Source organism: Triticum aestivum, chromosome 5A (assembly GCF_018294505.1).
Source record: "Triticum aestivum cultivar Chinese Spring chromosome 5A, IWGSC CS RefSeq v2.1, whole genome shotgun sequence".
Lineage (NCBI taxonomy): Eukaryota > Viridiplantae > Streptophyta > Magnoliopsida > Poales > Poaceae > Triticum > Triticum aestivum.
The window spans coordinates 457,526,125-457,541,354 of NC_057806.1; positions in this window are offsets into that span (position 1 = coordinate 457,526,125).

Genomic DNA, 15,230 nt, shown 5'->3' on the forward strand with positions numbered 1-15,230 from the left:
TGCCTGCGCATTGCACCGTGGTTGATTGTTGTTTCCTTTGCTTGTGTTCTTGCCTTGGGTAGAGCCGGGAGACGAGTTCGTGTTCGAGGTACCCGTTGAGTACGCTTACGAGGATCAAGCTTTCGTCTACTCGGAGACCTTTGCAGGCAAGATGACCACATCCTCGAAATCACTTCTATCTTTGCTTGATAGTTGCTCGCTCTATTGCTATGCCTTTGCTACGATACCTACCACTTGCTATATCATGCCTCCCATATTGCTAAGCCAAGCCTCTAACCCACCTTGTCCTAGCAAACCGTTGTTTGGCTATGTTACCACTTTGCTCAGCCCCTCTTATAGCGTTGTTAGTTGCAGGTGAAGATAGAGTTTGTTCCATGTTGAAACATGGATTTTTGTTGGGATATCACAATATCTCTTATTTAATTAATGCATCTATATACTTGGTAAAGGGTGGAAGGCTCGGCCTTATGCCTGGTGTTTTGTTCCACTCTTGCCGCCCTAGTTTCCGTCATACCGGTGTTATGTTCCTTGACTTTGCGTTCCTTACGTGGTTGGGTTATAATGGGAACCCCTTGACAGTTCGCCTTGAATAAAACTCCTCCAGCAAGGCCCAACCTTGGTTTTACCATTTGCACTAACAACCTAGCCTTTTTCCCTTGGGTTTCCGGAGCCCGAGGGTCATCTTTATTTTAACCCCCCCGGGCCAGTGCTCCTCTGAGTGTTGGTCCGAACCGAGTAGATTACGGGGCCACCTCGGGGCAACTTGAGGGTTGGTTTTACTCGTAGGATGTCTCATCTGAGTGTGCCCTGAGAATGAGATATGTGCAGCTCCTATCGGGATTTGTCGGCACATTCGGCCGGCTTTGCTGGTTTAGTTTTACCATTGTTGAGATGTCTTGTAACCTGGATTCCGAGTCTGATCGGGCCGTCCTGGGAGAAGGAATATCCTTCGTTGACCGTGAGAGCTTGTGATGGGCTAAGTTGGGACACCCATGCAGGGATTTGAACTTTCAAAAGCCGTGCCCGCGGTTATGGGCAGATGGGAATTTGTTAATGTCCGGTTGTAGAAAACCTGAAACTTAACTTAATTAAAATGAATCAACAGAGTGTGTGGCTGTGATGGTATCTTTTCGGCGGAGTCCGGGAAGAGAACACGGTCTCGTGTTATGCTTGAACGTAGGTTGTTCTAGGATCACTTCTTGATCATAGTTTATCGACCGTGCCTTTGCCTTCTCTTCTCGCTCTCATTTGCGTATGTTAGCCACCATATATGCTAGTGCTTGCTGCAGCTCCACCTCATACCTTTTCCCTACCCATAAGCTTAAATAGTCTTGATCGCGAGGGTGTGAGATTGTTGAGTCCCCGTGACTCACAAATTACTTCCAAAAACCAGTTGCAAGTGCCGATGATACCGTGCAGGTGACGCAACCGAGCTCAAGGAGGAGCTTGATGAAGATCTTGTTCGTTGTGATGTTTCGTTTCCAGTTGATCAGTAGTGGAGCCCAGTTGGGACGATCGGGGATCTGTAGCATTAGGGGTAGTCTTCTTTTATTTTGGTTCCGTAGTCGGACCTTGATTGTATCTGGATGATGTAATGCTATATTTATGTATTGTGTGAAGTGGCGATTGTAAGCCAACTCTGTACCTCTTTCTTATTCAGCACATGGGATGTGTAAAGATTACCCCTCTTGCGACATTGCCTACAATGCGGTTATGCCTCTAAGTCGTGCTCCGACACATGGGAGATATAGCCGCATCGTGGGTGTTACAAGTTGGTAATCAGAGCCTTCCCCGACTTAGGAGCCCCCTGCTTGATCGAATCGCTGGCGTTGTTGAGTCTAAAAAAATGTTTTGAGTCTTTTAGGATTATATATATCGGAGAGTAGGATTCTTTTTACTCCTCAGTCCCTTCATCGCTCTGGTGAGGCATCCTGACGTAGAGTTTTGACTCTTCTCTTCTCAAATTTCACTAAAAAATTTAGGATCACGTGGGTATCTTGGAATCGTTCCGATGGTTTTGTGACGAGAACATTGTTCTTGGTGCCTCCTGACATTTAGGGGTTGTGGCAGTGTCCCGGGGAGTTGAGCTCCGAGGTGTTGTCGTCACAATTTTATCGTTGCAGTTCTGGAATACCTGAGTTTCGCCGACATCGAAAATCTCTTTTATGCAGTTGTTGGTGAGATAACCTCGACGCCACCCAGTACTGGGGCAGGAGTTCGGGAGTATTGCGATAACTCGTATAACGGATGCTTTTCGTAGGTTGAGGTAAATGATTTCCGAAGGTTTCTTGGTTATGTGTTGAAGGATGGATACAGCTGGATGTAGGTTTTGCTAGTTTTGGGTGAGATATTATGCTTCCCCTATATCCCCAACACCTGATTGCATAACCGGGAAAATTTCAGGAGTTGATAAGTGGGAATTCAAGTAGCTCTTAGGATATCTTTTCGACAGATGCATGTTATGAGATTGGGGTTCGACGTCTAGTGGTCCGCCTATCCACGGTTGGTTTTACAGTGGTCTCGTTGCGTCCTAAAGAGTCCTTGGCTATGCTGACTCGGGGACGCTTCGTATGTCATGTGCACTGCCTTATACATGATGGTGATGTATGATCGAGCCCGTGTGGGCCCCACCACGAAAACTTCGGACGAAATCTCTATCATATGTTTGTTCCGGCTTATTCTGCAAGCCAATCCTTTGTTTTTGTTTTCAGTTGTGGTATTCGAGTTGCTTCGAAGTCAAGTGTTGATTCCATACCTTTCTGAAACAGTGTTCTCATACTCCTATGTGAATATTAATCCTTCATGATAATCGAGATTGTCATGTCAATCCTTTACAACCGGTGTGTATCTCTTCAAGTGGATCCGATCACTTCAACATTCGCAAGATCAATTATCAGTTCTTCTCAACGGTGTTTGCTTCATCCATTCCAAATTGTCTTGTTTTTCCCTCCCTCCCACCCTTATTCTTCAAGGACTCGAATTTCTTAATCAAGTACCCATCTTATTGATGTGAAGTTTCTTCATTCTTTTCGTTCAATGTTTTATCCGGTGATTCTCAGGAAGATTCTAATGGAGCTTCAAGTTCGGCACTCTTCACTCATTTTCTTCTCCGGAGGATCCAATTCAAGTTTTTGGTGTTGATCATATCCCTTAACTCGTTTCAAATGTTTTCCATGCCGTTGCACCTCATAATCGTCCACTTCTCGATATTCTATTGTTCCGGAGTGCTGAAGATATCTTAGAAGGCTCGTCTTGTCATCCAAGATCTGTTCAACCCATTTCGAGGTCTTATCTTATTCAAGCCATTTAATTCAACCGGTGCTATCTCCTTTTCAAGTAATCATTTCAACGGTGTTTCTCTTGAGTGGGCCCTGACCCACAGGTCTTTGTCCAGGATCTTACCTGACTCTTCTAATTTTCCTGGAGCTATCCTAAATTCTTTTCAAAGTTTGATGTAAGAATGAATTTTCCATCAGTCAAATGCTTTTCTCCAAGATCTTTCAAATTCTTTTCATCATTGGCTCAACCTTTTCTATTGTTCATTCCGGAGTGCCTCAACAATTCTTGGTGTTGCTTCTCATCATCATTATCAACATTTGAAGACCGAAGAAGAGTTTTTCCTCCAAATCTTATCCGTTCTCTCAAGGATTCGTGATTCTAGCTTGATGCCATCCTCTCTTAATTGTTTTGATTGTGAGAATTCTTTTCATCCATCCGGGGCATTTCCATGAGTTGTTTTTCATTTCTTTCCTTCGGAGCCCATCATTTCAGAAGATTTATTCATTCCAGCGTTCAGCTCTCGTTCTCCAATCTTATCGGTGCTTCATTCAAGTATTCTCTAATCATCTCAGAATCTCTTCGTTCACTTGCATCTAAATTTCCCCAAGTATCTTTGTTCGTTTTCAAATTCTTACCGGTGATTCATCTCTTTTCTTCGTTCATCTGCAATTCTTACGGTGGTTCTTCCAAGATTCCTCTTCATTCGTTTATCATATCAATGCATTCGTGCTTTTCAAATTCTACCGGTGGTTCATTGAAGACCTTCCCAAGTTGGCGCGATATCTCTCTTAATCCTTTCTACGAGAATAAGTAGTATGCCAAATCCGTTGCTTGTCATCAATTTAATTGATGAAGGAGAAGCATAATGTAATTCTTATTCTTGCTTCATCCAAGTGTTTAATTCCTGCTTTTCGGAGTGGTTCATCATATCACATTCTCGGTTCGAGATGCTTTATCTTTTCTCCCGGTATTCCAAGTTTCCACTTTATCTCGTCGCGAAGCTCCATCTAAATCATCGCAAGGCTTCACCTTGTGTTTTCAACTTCTCTTTCTTTTTGTTATCCTTTTGTTACCGGAATTATTCATGGAGGTTCAACATCATGGTTCATCAAGGATTTAATTCATTCTCGAAGTGTTCTTTGAGATTCTTTTCAGAGGAGCTCAAGCATTCTTCATCTCGCATTCTGAAGTACAATTCTTTCTACCGTATCATTGGAGGTGGTATTATGTCATTCTTGATAATCTGAGTTCATGTTTCATGATTCACCTATTGTTAAGAATGAGGTATTTTAAATCCACCAATCTCTTCATTGGAGTTATCTTGGGTTATATTTCACCTAAAGCCTTCCCTAAGGATTGTGGCTATCTATGGTGCTTATAAATGATCCAAGTTCTTCATTTATCCTTCCGATGAAATAAGTTTCTCGTCTTCTTGCTCATATCAATCCAATCTATTGTTTTTCGTTAGTGCCAGAATTTCACCTCAGTTTTGAGATGTTTTCCATAAGCCCACTACAAGTTTATTCGTTTCATTGTTGATAACCCAACAACTCCGTTCTAGCATTTGTTGTAAGCATACTCTCTCAAGACCTCGTTTCCCTCCGTTCATTCCATTCCGTTCTTTCTTTTCTTTCGGAGGCATTGTGATGTTGCTCTTTTTGTCCTATCATCTCGTCTTGCCAAGATCATGTTCTTTCCTTTTGCTAATCCATTCAACCGGAGTGTCGTGTCCAACATTCAAGTTCTTCCCATTTTATCAACTTGTGCCTCCCTTCTCAACCGGAGTGCCGTCTGAAATCGTTCTTACCCATTGTGCCATTCTTTCAATAGTTCCGGAGGCAGCGTGTTGTTGATTTCATCAAGTATCCTCTCATCTTGTCAAGTTCTTGTTAATTCCTTCCATTTTTAGTCGGAGTGCTGTCCAAATTATGTCATTCTTAATCCTTCTCTATCTTGTTAGCTGGAGTAGTTTCAATATATATCTTGCCCTTCAACCTCAAGGTTTTTTCGCAATGTTCTTTGTTCCTCTTTTCTAACGGAGTCTTTTCAACTTTGTGCATCTTCGTTGTTTTCTTTCGTTCAATTTTTCAACCTCTCAAGGTTCTTTGGTTTCACTCGTTTGTCAAAGAAGCAAATTAGTTTTACATCTTCTCCTTCTCTTCTGTTTTTCCCTCCGGTGCCATTCTAGATCTTGGGACGAGATCCTCTTATAGTGGTGGAGTGTTGTAACGCCCCGAGACTGATGTGCCAGGTGTCTTCCAGTTATTCGTTGTTGTTTCCTTGTCATTTGCTTGCGTGTCATGCATTTCATATCATGTCATCATGTGCATCTCATTTGCATACATGTTTGTCTCATGCATCCGAGCATTTTCCCCGTTGTCCGTTTTGCATTCCGGCGCTCCTATGTCCTCCGGTGTTCCTTTCTACCTCTTTTCGTGTGCGGGTGTTAAACGTTCTCGGATTGGACCGAGACTTGTCAAGCGGCCTTGGTTCACTACCGGTAGACCCCCTGTCAAGTTTCGTGCCATTTGGACTTCGTTTGATACTCCAACAGTTAACCGAGGAACCGTAAAGGCCTCGTGTGTGTTGCAGCCCAACACCCCTCCTAAGTGGCCCAAAACCCACCTAAACCCCCTCCATCATCTCGGTCGTTCGATCACGACCGCGTGGCCGAAAACCGTGCTTAATTTGGAGTCTCCTAGCTCCCTCTACCTATATATATGTGCTCTCATCCAAAAATTCACGGACGAAACCCTACCCTAACCTTCCCCGCCGCCGCTGGACATTTCATCCCGCGCCGCCGGACATGTCCGCCGCCCCGCAGCCACCTCACTCCGACCAAGGGCGCGCTGCCACGTCGCCCCCGCCGCCGCTCCCCTCCACTCACGGCGCGCCACGTCGCCACCGCCGGCTCCCCTCCACCGCGCCTGGCCCGCCGGCCCAGATCCGGCCCCCGACGGGCCCGAACCAGGCCGCGCTCACGCGCCGCCATCGGCCCGAGCGTCCGCGCGCCTCGCCGCCGATTCCCGTCGCCGGCCGCCGCCGTTGACTGCGCGCGCTGCCGCAGGCGCCATGCCCCGCCGCCTGCGCCCTGCCGGACCTCGCCGCGCCTACCTGCTCCGGTCGCCGCCCGCAGCCGCCGCCACGCCGGAATGCCTCCCCGCCGGCGCGCCTTCCCGCCTGCCTCACCGGCGCGCCTCGCTGCCTTGGGTCGGCCACCACCGGCGCCACGCCGCCCGCGCCAAGAGCGCGCCGCTCGTCGTCCAGATCGGGAAGAGCCCGATCCCCACCCCGTTGACCGCACGTGGCCGCGTGGGCCTCGGCCTCCCCGGCCCGGCTCCATCGGCCCAGCCCCGGCCTGCCTCTTCCCTCTTCGTGGGCCGAAGCCCAGGGTGAGCAGCCCTATCCCTCGCCCCGTGCACAACTTAGCTATATCGCACTCGATCTGCTTTTTTTCCGGAATTCTGCTAAGTCCCTAGATCCGCACATTTTCATGCATACTTCATCGCATCATAACTTTACACCCGTGGCTCCGTTTTGGGCGTGTAGCATATCAGATTGTTCGACTCGACGAGCACTTCATTTCATTCCATTGCATCATGTTCATTTGAGTTTATCTTGCTGCCCTAAATGCTGTTGCAAGAGTGCTATGTAATGTTAGTTTCAGATTATTATCAGTAATTGGACATTTGTCATTTTTGCCATGATTAATGTGTGCCTCCTATGAAATTGAGCCCTTCATGTGTTTTCTAGTATGCCATGCCATCTTTACAGGGGTGTATGTCATGTATTTTTGTGATCTCTGTGGTGACTAGCACAAGCATGCAAAGTAGCTCTCGTGATGTTGCTGATTTCAGGGACTTAGAAATCTTCTAAGTCTTTGTCCTGTTAATATTTTTATACCATGTATTCATGTTGCTGCAGAGTGATCCATGCCTCTTTTGAGCATGTTCATTAAGGATGATTTTGAGATAATGTTATGCTCTATCCATTCATGTCTTTGTTTGTAATTATGGAGCACCCTATCATGACTCAATCTTGCTCTACTTTTGCTATAAAATGTTCCTGACATAATGTTTACGTGTTAAGCAATTTTGCCGAGGTTGTTGTAGTTGATCCGTGCATGCTATGAGGTTGTTCTTGCCATGTTTAGCTTCTATGCCATGTCTACTTGCTGGGTGTATGCTTAGTTTGTCATGCAATGCCTTGTCGTGAGTGCATCGAGCTCGTAAACATGCCTACGTGAATCTGTTTTGCCATGTTCCAGTTTTCTGCTAAGTCTGAATCTGTTAACGAAACTTGCTATGTTCACATGGTTGCCATTGTAGTTTCTGATCCCTTTTTGGCTTATGGTCAGTAAGGGACTTTTGTTGTATGCTTTGAGTAGCTTCATGCTATGCTTTGATTTGCCATGATATGTTCCTGTAGCATGTTGTTATCTTGCTCTAAACATTGCTTCCTGATGTTAAATCCTACCATGTTGTTATTTTCACTAAGTCTGTGAACCTGTTATCTTTTGCACTTTTGCCATGCTTGTTTGAACCTGCTATTGTGTGAATTAGCCGTAGCTCAGTGTTCATATTTTGTCAAGCATCTTGAGTGGATCATTGCCATGTGATTTTGTTGTCATGTTAGAGTGCAGCAGCTTGTTGTTCTTGATGCTTTTAGATGGCCTCGTGATGTTAATCGCAGATCGGTGCCATATTTGTTTTGCTTGCCATTTGCAAACCGTGCATCCGATTCCGGTGATCTTTATATCGATTTCGACCGAAATCAACTCATCTTTCCAGTGGCATTCTTGGTTTTCCAAGTTGAGGCCAGGTTCAATCTTTCCTTGCCGGAGCATGCATATGCATTGCATATCACTTCCCGCATGTCATGCCATGTTTTGTATCATGTTGCCTGCGCATTGCACCGTGGTTGATTGTTGTTTCCTTTGCTTGTGTTCTTGCCTTGGGTAGAGCCGGGAGACGAGTTCGTGTTCGAGGTACCCATTGAGTACGCTTACGAGGATCAAGCTTTCGTCTACTCGGAGACCTTTGCAGGCAAGATGACCACACCCTTGAAATCACTTATATCTTTGCTTGATAGTTGCTCGCTCTATTGCTATGACTTTGCTATGATACCTACCACTTGGTATATCATGCCTCCCATATTGCTAAGCCAAGCCTCTAACCCACCTTGTCCTAGGAAACCGTTGTTTGGCTATGTTACCGCTTTGCTCAGCCCCTCTTATAGCGTTGTTAGTTACAGGTGAAGATAGAGTTTGTTCCATGTTGGAACATGGATATTTGTTGGGATATCACAATATATCTTATTTAATTAATGCATCTATATACTTGGTAAAGGGTGGAAGGCTCGGCCTTATGCCTGGTGTTTTGTTCCACTCTTGCCGCCCTAGTTTCCGTCATACCGGTGTTATGTTCCTTGACTTTGTGTTCCTTACGCGGTTGGGTTATAATGGGAACCCCTTGACAGTTCGCCTTGAATAAAACTCCTCCAGCAAGGCCCAGCCTTGGTTTTACCATTTGCACTAACAACCTAGCCTTTTTCCCTTGGGTTTTCGGAGCCCGAGGGTCATCTTTATTTTAACCCCCCAGGGCCAGTGCTCCTCTGAGTGTTGGTCCGAACCGAGTAGACTGCGGGGCCACCTCGGGGCAACTTGAGGGTTGGTTTTACTTGTAGGATGTCTCATCCGAGTGTGCCCTGAGAATGAGATATGTGCAGCTCCTATCGGGATTTGTCGGCACATTCGGGCGGCTTTGCTGGTTTAGTTTTACCATTGTCGAGATGTCTTGTAACCTGGATTCCGAGTCTGATCGGGCCGTCCTGGGAGAAGGAATATACTTCGTTGACCGTGAGAGCTTGTGATGGGCTATGTTGGGACACCCCTGCAGGGATTTGAACTTTCGAAAGCCATGCCCGCGGTTATGGGCAGATGGGAATTTGTTAATGTCCGGTTGTAGAAAACCTAAAACTTAACTTAATTAAAATGAATCAACAGAGTGTGTGGCTGTGATGGTCTCTTTTCGGCGGAGTCCGAGAAGAGAACACGGTCTCGTGTTATGCTTGAACGTAGGTTGTTCTAGGATCACTTCTTGATCATAGTTTATCGACCGTGCCTTTGCCTTCTCTTCTCGCTCTCATTTGCGTATGTTAGCCACCATATATGCTAGTGCTTGCTGCAGCTCCACCTCATACCTTTTCCCTACCCATAAGCTTAAATAGTCTTGATCGCGAGGGTGTGAGATTGCTGAGTCCCCGTGACTCACAGATTACTTCCAAAAACCAGTTGCAGGTGCCGATGATACCGTGCAGGTGACGCAGCCGAGCTCAAGGAGGAGCTTGATGAAGATCTTGTTCGTTGTGATGTTTCGTTTCCAGTTGATCAGTAGTGGAGCCCAGTCGGGGCGATCGGGGATCTGTAGCATTAGGGGTAGTCTTCTTTTATTTTGGTTCCTTAATCGGACCTTTATTGTATCTGGATGATGTAATGCTATATTTATGTATTGTGTGAAGTGACGATTGTAAACCAACTCTGTACCTCTTTCTTATTCAGTACATGGGATGTGTAAAGATTAGCCCTCTTGCGACAATTCTTACAATGCGGTTATGCCTCTAAGTCGTGCTTCGACACGTGGGAGATATAGCCGCATCGTGGGTGTTACATCCATAATGCCCTTTCTCTGTATATATATTTCTATTTCTACTGCTAAGTTTGTTAATTAAAACAATCATCCCAAACGCTAATTAGAATTGGAAAGAGTGTTAAAGGGTCGACTACAAACAGGCACCGCCCAGCTCCCCCTCAAGAGGCGTGCCACGGGCGGCGCGCCCCAACACCTAGTCAAAAAGAAGTGCAGAAGACGAGGTGCGACATTGACAATGCGCGCCGTGGGGCGACACATCATCATCGGCAGAGATGGAGAGACAGGAAAGCACGGTACTGGCTGGAAGTATCCTCTTTCCGGGTTTGTCTATGCACATGGGTCAGTCTTCTTGATTAACAAGAGAATGCTTGGGTGGAGTAGTGGCCCGGTGAGCCGAGCGGGCCATGCGGCCAATGTAGTGAAAATTGGCAGACATGAACCGTGACACAATGAAGAGATATGGAGCGTCAGATAGAACCATCGGATGACCGAGAACGCCAAATTGATGTGGTCTGTCGCAGGTAGCTCAGCTTTATTGTTTTGTAATAGAAATGGCCTTCAACTTCAAAATAGGCAAAGTTTGGAGCATCTTCAACAGGCACACAACACGCGGCGCATAGAAAACGCCTTTACAGCGTCGAAATAGCCAATTTTTACGTGCATCTGAGCGCTAGCTCCAGCGGCCGCTGCAAAATATAGTGTGCGCGAGTTGCTCCAATAGGCGCCGCAAAAAACGGCGTGCACGCCCAACACAAACAACATATGCACTCCAAACAAAACCAAGAAGATCGAACACAAAAAAATCAAATAAATAGTTCAATTTTATTACAACTCAAACAAATAGTTTATCTTCCAATACAATAAATAGTTCAACAATACAACATCAAACAACAAATCATCATGCTTTTTGTCGGCCATTTCATGCCCACCATTCCTCGTTGAGATCCTTCTGAAGATCATCATGCATTTTGGCACGTTGAATGGCATGATAGGAGACAACAAATCGGGCCATCCTCGCAACCCTCCGTCGCACTCGCACGAGATGTCCCAGGAGCTCATACTGAGAGTAGTCTAAATCTTGACCATGCTCATTCTCGATGATCATGTTGTGCATGATCAGACAAGCGTACATGATGTACCAAAGCATCTTTTGACTGCAAAATCTAGCTGGTCCTCTCACAATAGCAAAATGGGCTTGCAAAATTCCAAAAACTATCTCCACATCTTTCCTAGCCGCCGCGTGAGCATTATGGAAATCTAGTTTTTTCTTACCTTCCGGTTTTTTCAATGGCTACACAAATGTTTGCCACTTTGGGTAGATGCCATCCACAAGATAATAGACATAGTTGTATGTATGGTCATTTGCTACAGATTGCACCGATGGCAGTTCACCATTTGCAATCTTATTCATGAGTGGTGACCGATTAACAACGTTGATGTCATTCAAAGATCTAGTCAAAAAAATCATGCCAAATTCAAATCTCTTGACCGGCCACTGCTTCAAGTATTATAGTGGAACCCTTTTGGCGCCGTGAAATTGCCCATGCCATGCCTTAGGAAAGTTCTTCCAAGTCCAATGCATGCAATCTATTGAGCCAAGCATACCTGGGAACTTGCGAGCTTTGTTCATCTCCAAAAGCCTTGCGGCGTCTTCAACATTGGAAGATCTCAAATACTCCGGGTCAAACACTTGCACAATTTCGACGCGAAGCAATTGACACACATGATGGCTTGACTCTCAGCCATGGCCAAGTGGTCATCAACTGGATCAGCCGGAATAACGTATGCCTGTTGGGGAACGTAGTAATTTCAAAAATTTCCTACGCACATGCAAGATCATGGTGATGCATAGCAACGAGAGGGGAGAGTGTTGTCTACGTACCCTCGTAGACCGTTCGCAGAAGCGTTATATCAACGCGGTTGATGTAGTCGTGCGTCTTCACGATCTGACCGATCCAAGTACCGAAAGCATGGCACCTCCGAGTTCTGCACACGTTCGGCTCGGTGACGTCCTCGCCTTCTCGATCCAGCAAGAGGGGCGAAGTAGTAGAAGAGTTCCGGCAGCACGACAGCGTGGTGACGGTGTTGGTGAAGAACAATCTCCGCAGGGCTTCGCCTAAGCACTACGAAAACTAGGACGGAGGATAAACTAGAGGGGACAGGGTTGCCGGCACACGGCTTGGTGTTTCTTGATGTGTCTTGGGTGCTAGCCCTACCCCTCTATTTATATGTTGAGCCTTGGGGTCGAAACTTGGAGTAAAAGCCTCCACAAAGTCGGTTTCACCCGAAAGGCAAGAGTCCTTCTCGGACTCCAGGGCCAGATGCCAGGGTTCCCGGCATGTGGACCCAGACGCCAGGCACCCTGGCGTCTGGCCCCTGGACTCCGCAAAACTTCCTTTTGCGCTTTCCAAAAACCTTGTGGGCTTTCCCCTTTGGCCCAAATAAAGTGTTCTCGTACCCAAACATTTTGGGAAACATCCAGAACCCCTTCCGGTGAATTGCGGAACCCTTCCGGTGACCAAACATTATTATCCCATATATCAAACTTTATCTCCGGATCATTCCGGAGTTCCTCGTCATGTCCGTGATCTCATCACGGACTCCGAACAATATTTGGTCACCAACATACATAACTCATATAGTACTATATCGTCAATGAACGTTTAAGCGTGCGGACCCTACGGGTTCGAGAACTATGTAGACATGACCGAGACACCCTCTGGTCAATAACCAATAGCAGGACCTGGATGCCCATATTGGCTCCTACATATTCTACGAAGATCTTTATCGGTCAGACCGCATAACAACATACGTTGTTCCCTTTGTCATCGGTATGTTACTTGTCCGAGATTCGATTGTCGGTATCTCAATACCTAGTTCAATCTCGTTACCAGCAAGTCTCTTTACTCGTTCCGTAATACATCATTCCGTAACTAACTCATTTAGTTGCATTGCTTGCAAGGCTTAAGTGATGTGTATTACCGAGAGGGCCCAGAGATACCTCTCCGACAATCGGAGTGACAAATCCTAATCTCGAAATACGCCAACCCAACAAGTACCTTTGGAGACACCTGTAGAGCACCTTTATAATCACCTAGTTACATTGTGACGTTTGGTAGCACACAAAGTGTTCCTCCGGTAAATGGGAGTTGCATAATCTCATAGTCATAGGAACATGTATAAGTTATGAAGAAAGCAATAGCAACAAACTAAACGATCAAGTGCTAAGCTAACGGAATGGGTCAAGTCAACCATATCATTCTTCTAATGATGTGATCCCGTTAATCAAATGACAACTCATGTCTATGGTTAGGAAATATAACCATCTTTGATTAACGAGCTAGTCAAGTAGAGGCATAATAGTGACACTCTGTTTGTCTATGTATTCACACATGTATTATGTTTCCGATTAATACAATTCTAGCATGAATAATAAACATTTATCATGATATAAAGAAATAAATAATAATTTTATTATTGCCTCTAGGGCATATTTCCTTCAATGCCAACATACCCAAAGTGGTTGTCACCTTCTTAAAGGTGATATGCCCAAGTTCTCCGGCGACATTTCTCCTTTGCTGAAAAAACCGATCATGGCTCGCCAGTTTCTCTGCAATGCGTCTGAACAGCTCGGTGCTCATCCTAAACCGGCACCGAAAGTACACTCGAGGTACACGTGATTATCCACAAAATAGTGCCTCATCAATCTGTTGTCGGCATCGATCTTATCCCTTCAAATTTTCTGCCGACCCATAACCGAACCACCGTGCTTCGGTTTTTTATTGATGTGCATAGCTAGGATTATTGCAAGGTCCTCCTCCTCTTCAATATCAAATTATTCTTCAGAAGAATCATATGACAAACTACCCCGCAAAAAAAAGAATCATATGACGAACTCATCTACAATGTTGAATTTAAACTAGTCTATAAAAACTACAAACAACATGCACCAAATTCATGTAAAAAATGTGAAGTTGAAGCAATACATACCTTGCAAGCGTTTTGTCGAACACCTTGTGGGCGCCGAGCGGCAGTGGGCGGCCGGGTGCCGTTCGTCGGAGGAATGGCGCGCACGAGAGGCGGCGATGACTAGAGGGAGACGGAGGAAGCAGCGGCGCCGCGGGATAGGCCGGGGAAGCGCCGTCGGGTCGCCGGAGCAAATGGGGTGGTGCGGGCGACGTCGCCAACGCCTGGATTAGGGGTAGGTGGAAGTCGCGGCGCGGGCGCTCGAGTGTGCAGCGCGCGGGAGCGGGCGCACGAAATAAGCGGCGCGCGATACCGTTTCGTCCCGCGCGCTGAACCACTTATGACGCGCACGCGTTTTTCGCGCCTCCACTGGATTGCCCGGAGCGGCTGCGTGCGTGCAAAAAACTGTATTTTTTTAACGCGACGTTTATATCGCACAGCTGTTGAAGATGCTCTTAGTCCCTTAGTTTCTCAAACCGGATTGTTTTAGTCCACCTACACGTCAAAAATGATTTTCCTGTTGATTTAGTATGGTTTTGACCGGTCGTCGCCTAGGTGGCAACCGTCTTTTTCCTTCTCATTTTACCTTAGCTGGACATTTCATCGAGCAGTTGGTGTGCACTGCACAACAGGAGACGGAGGCAGACGCAGAGCTTGTGTGGCTCGCGGTCGCGGCACCAGGAACATGCGCATACAAAGCTACTTCCTCCGTTCCAAATTACTCGTTGCAGAAATGAATATATTTAGAATTAAAATACATCTAGATACATCCATACATACGACAAGTAATTTGGAATGGGGGAGAATAGCACATAACCCTGTCATTTTCAAACTCAATCGCGCAGCTTTGCTAGAGCGAATGTTCTCGGCTTCCGTGTTCTTGGGCCTTTGGTCGGCACGGCGCCCACGCACACTTGGCATCATCGAGTCGAGTGGGTGCGAGGTTGGTCTTGGCGTTTGCTTCAAGACGGCACTGCACCTGCACCAGTGAGGGCAGGATGGAGGCGGAGTAGTGCTGGCCGCTTCCACCGGTCGACGCATGATCTGACGCCGCCGCGGCAACTGAAAACCCACATACTCACATACATACGCGCGTGTGGTCAGTCAAGACGGCCGGTTTATCTCAACGGCGACGTTCCACCCCAAAAGCGTAGCATACATGCATACCGGTTTGGTTGGTACCCCGGGTCGATGCTCTGTTTGGCGCTTTCAGTCCTTCATTATCGTACACGGATACACTAAAGTCCATGTTTAGCATGACTGAAATAAAATTTAAAAACCCGGTCAATTGCAAGTACACTGTCGAGCTCCAGTATTTCTTACTTAGCCTTGAAC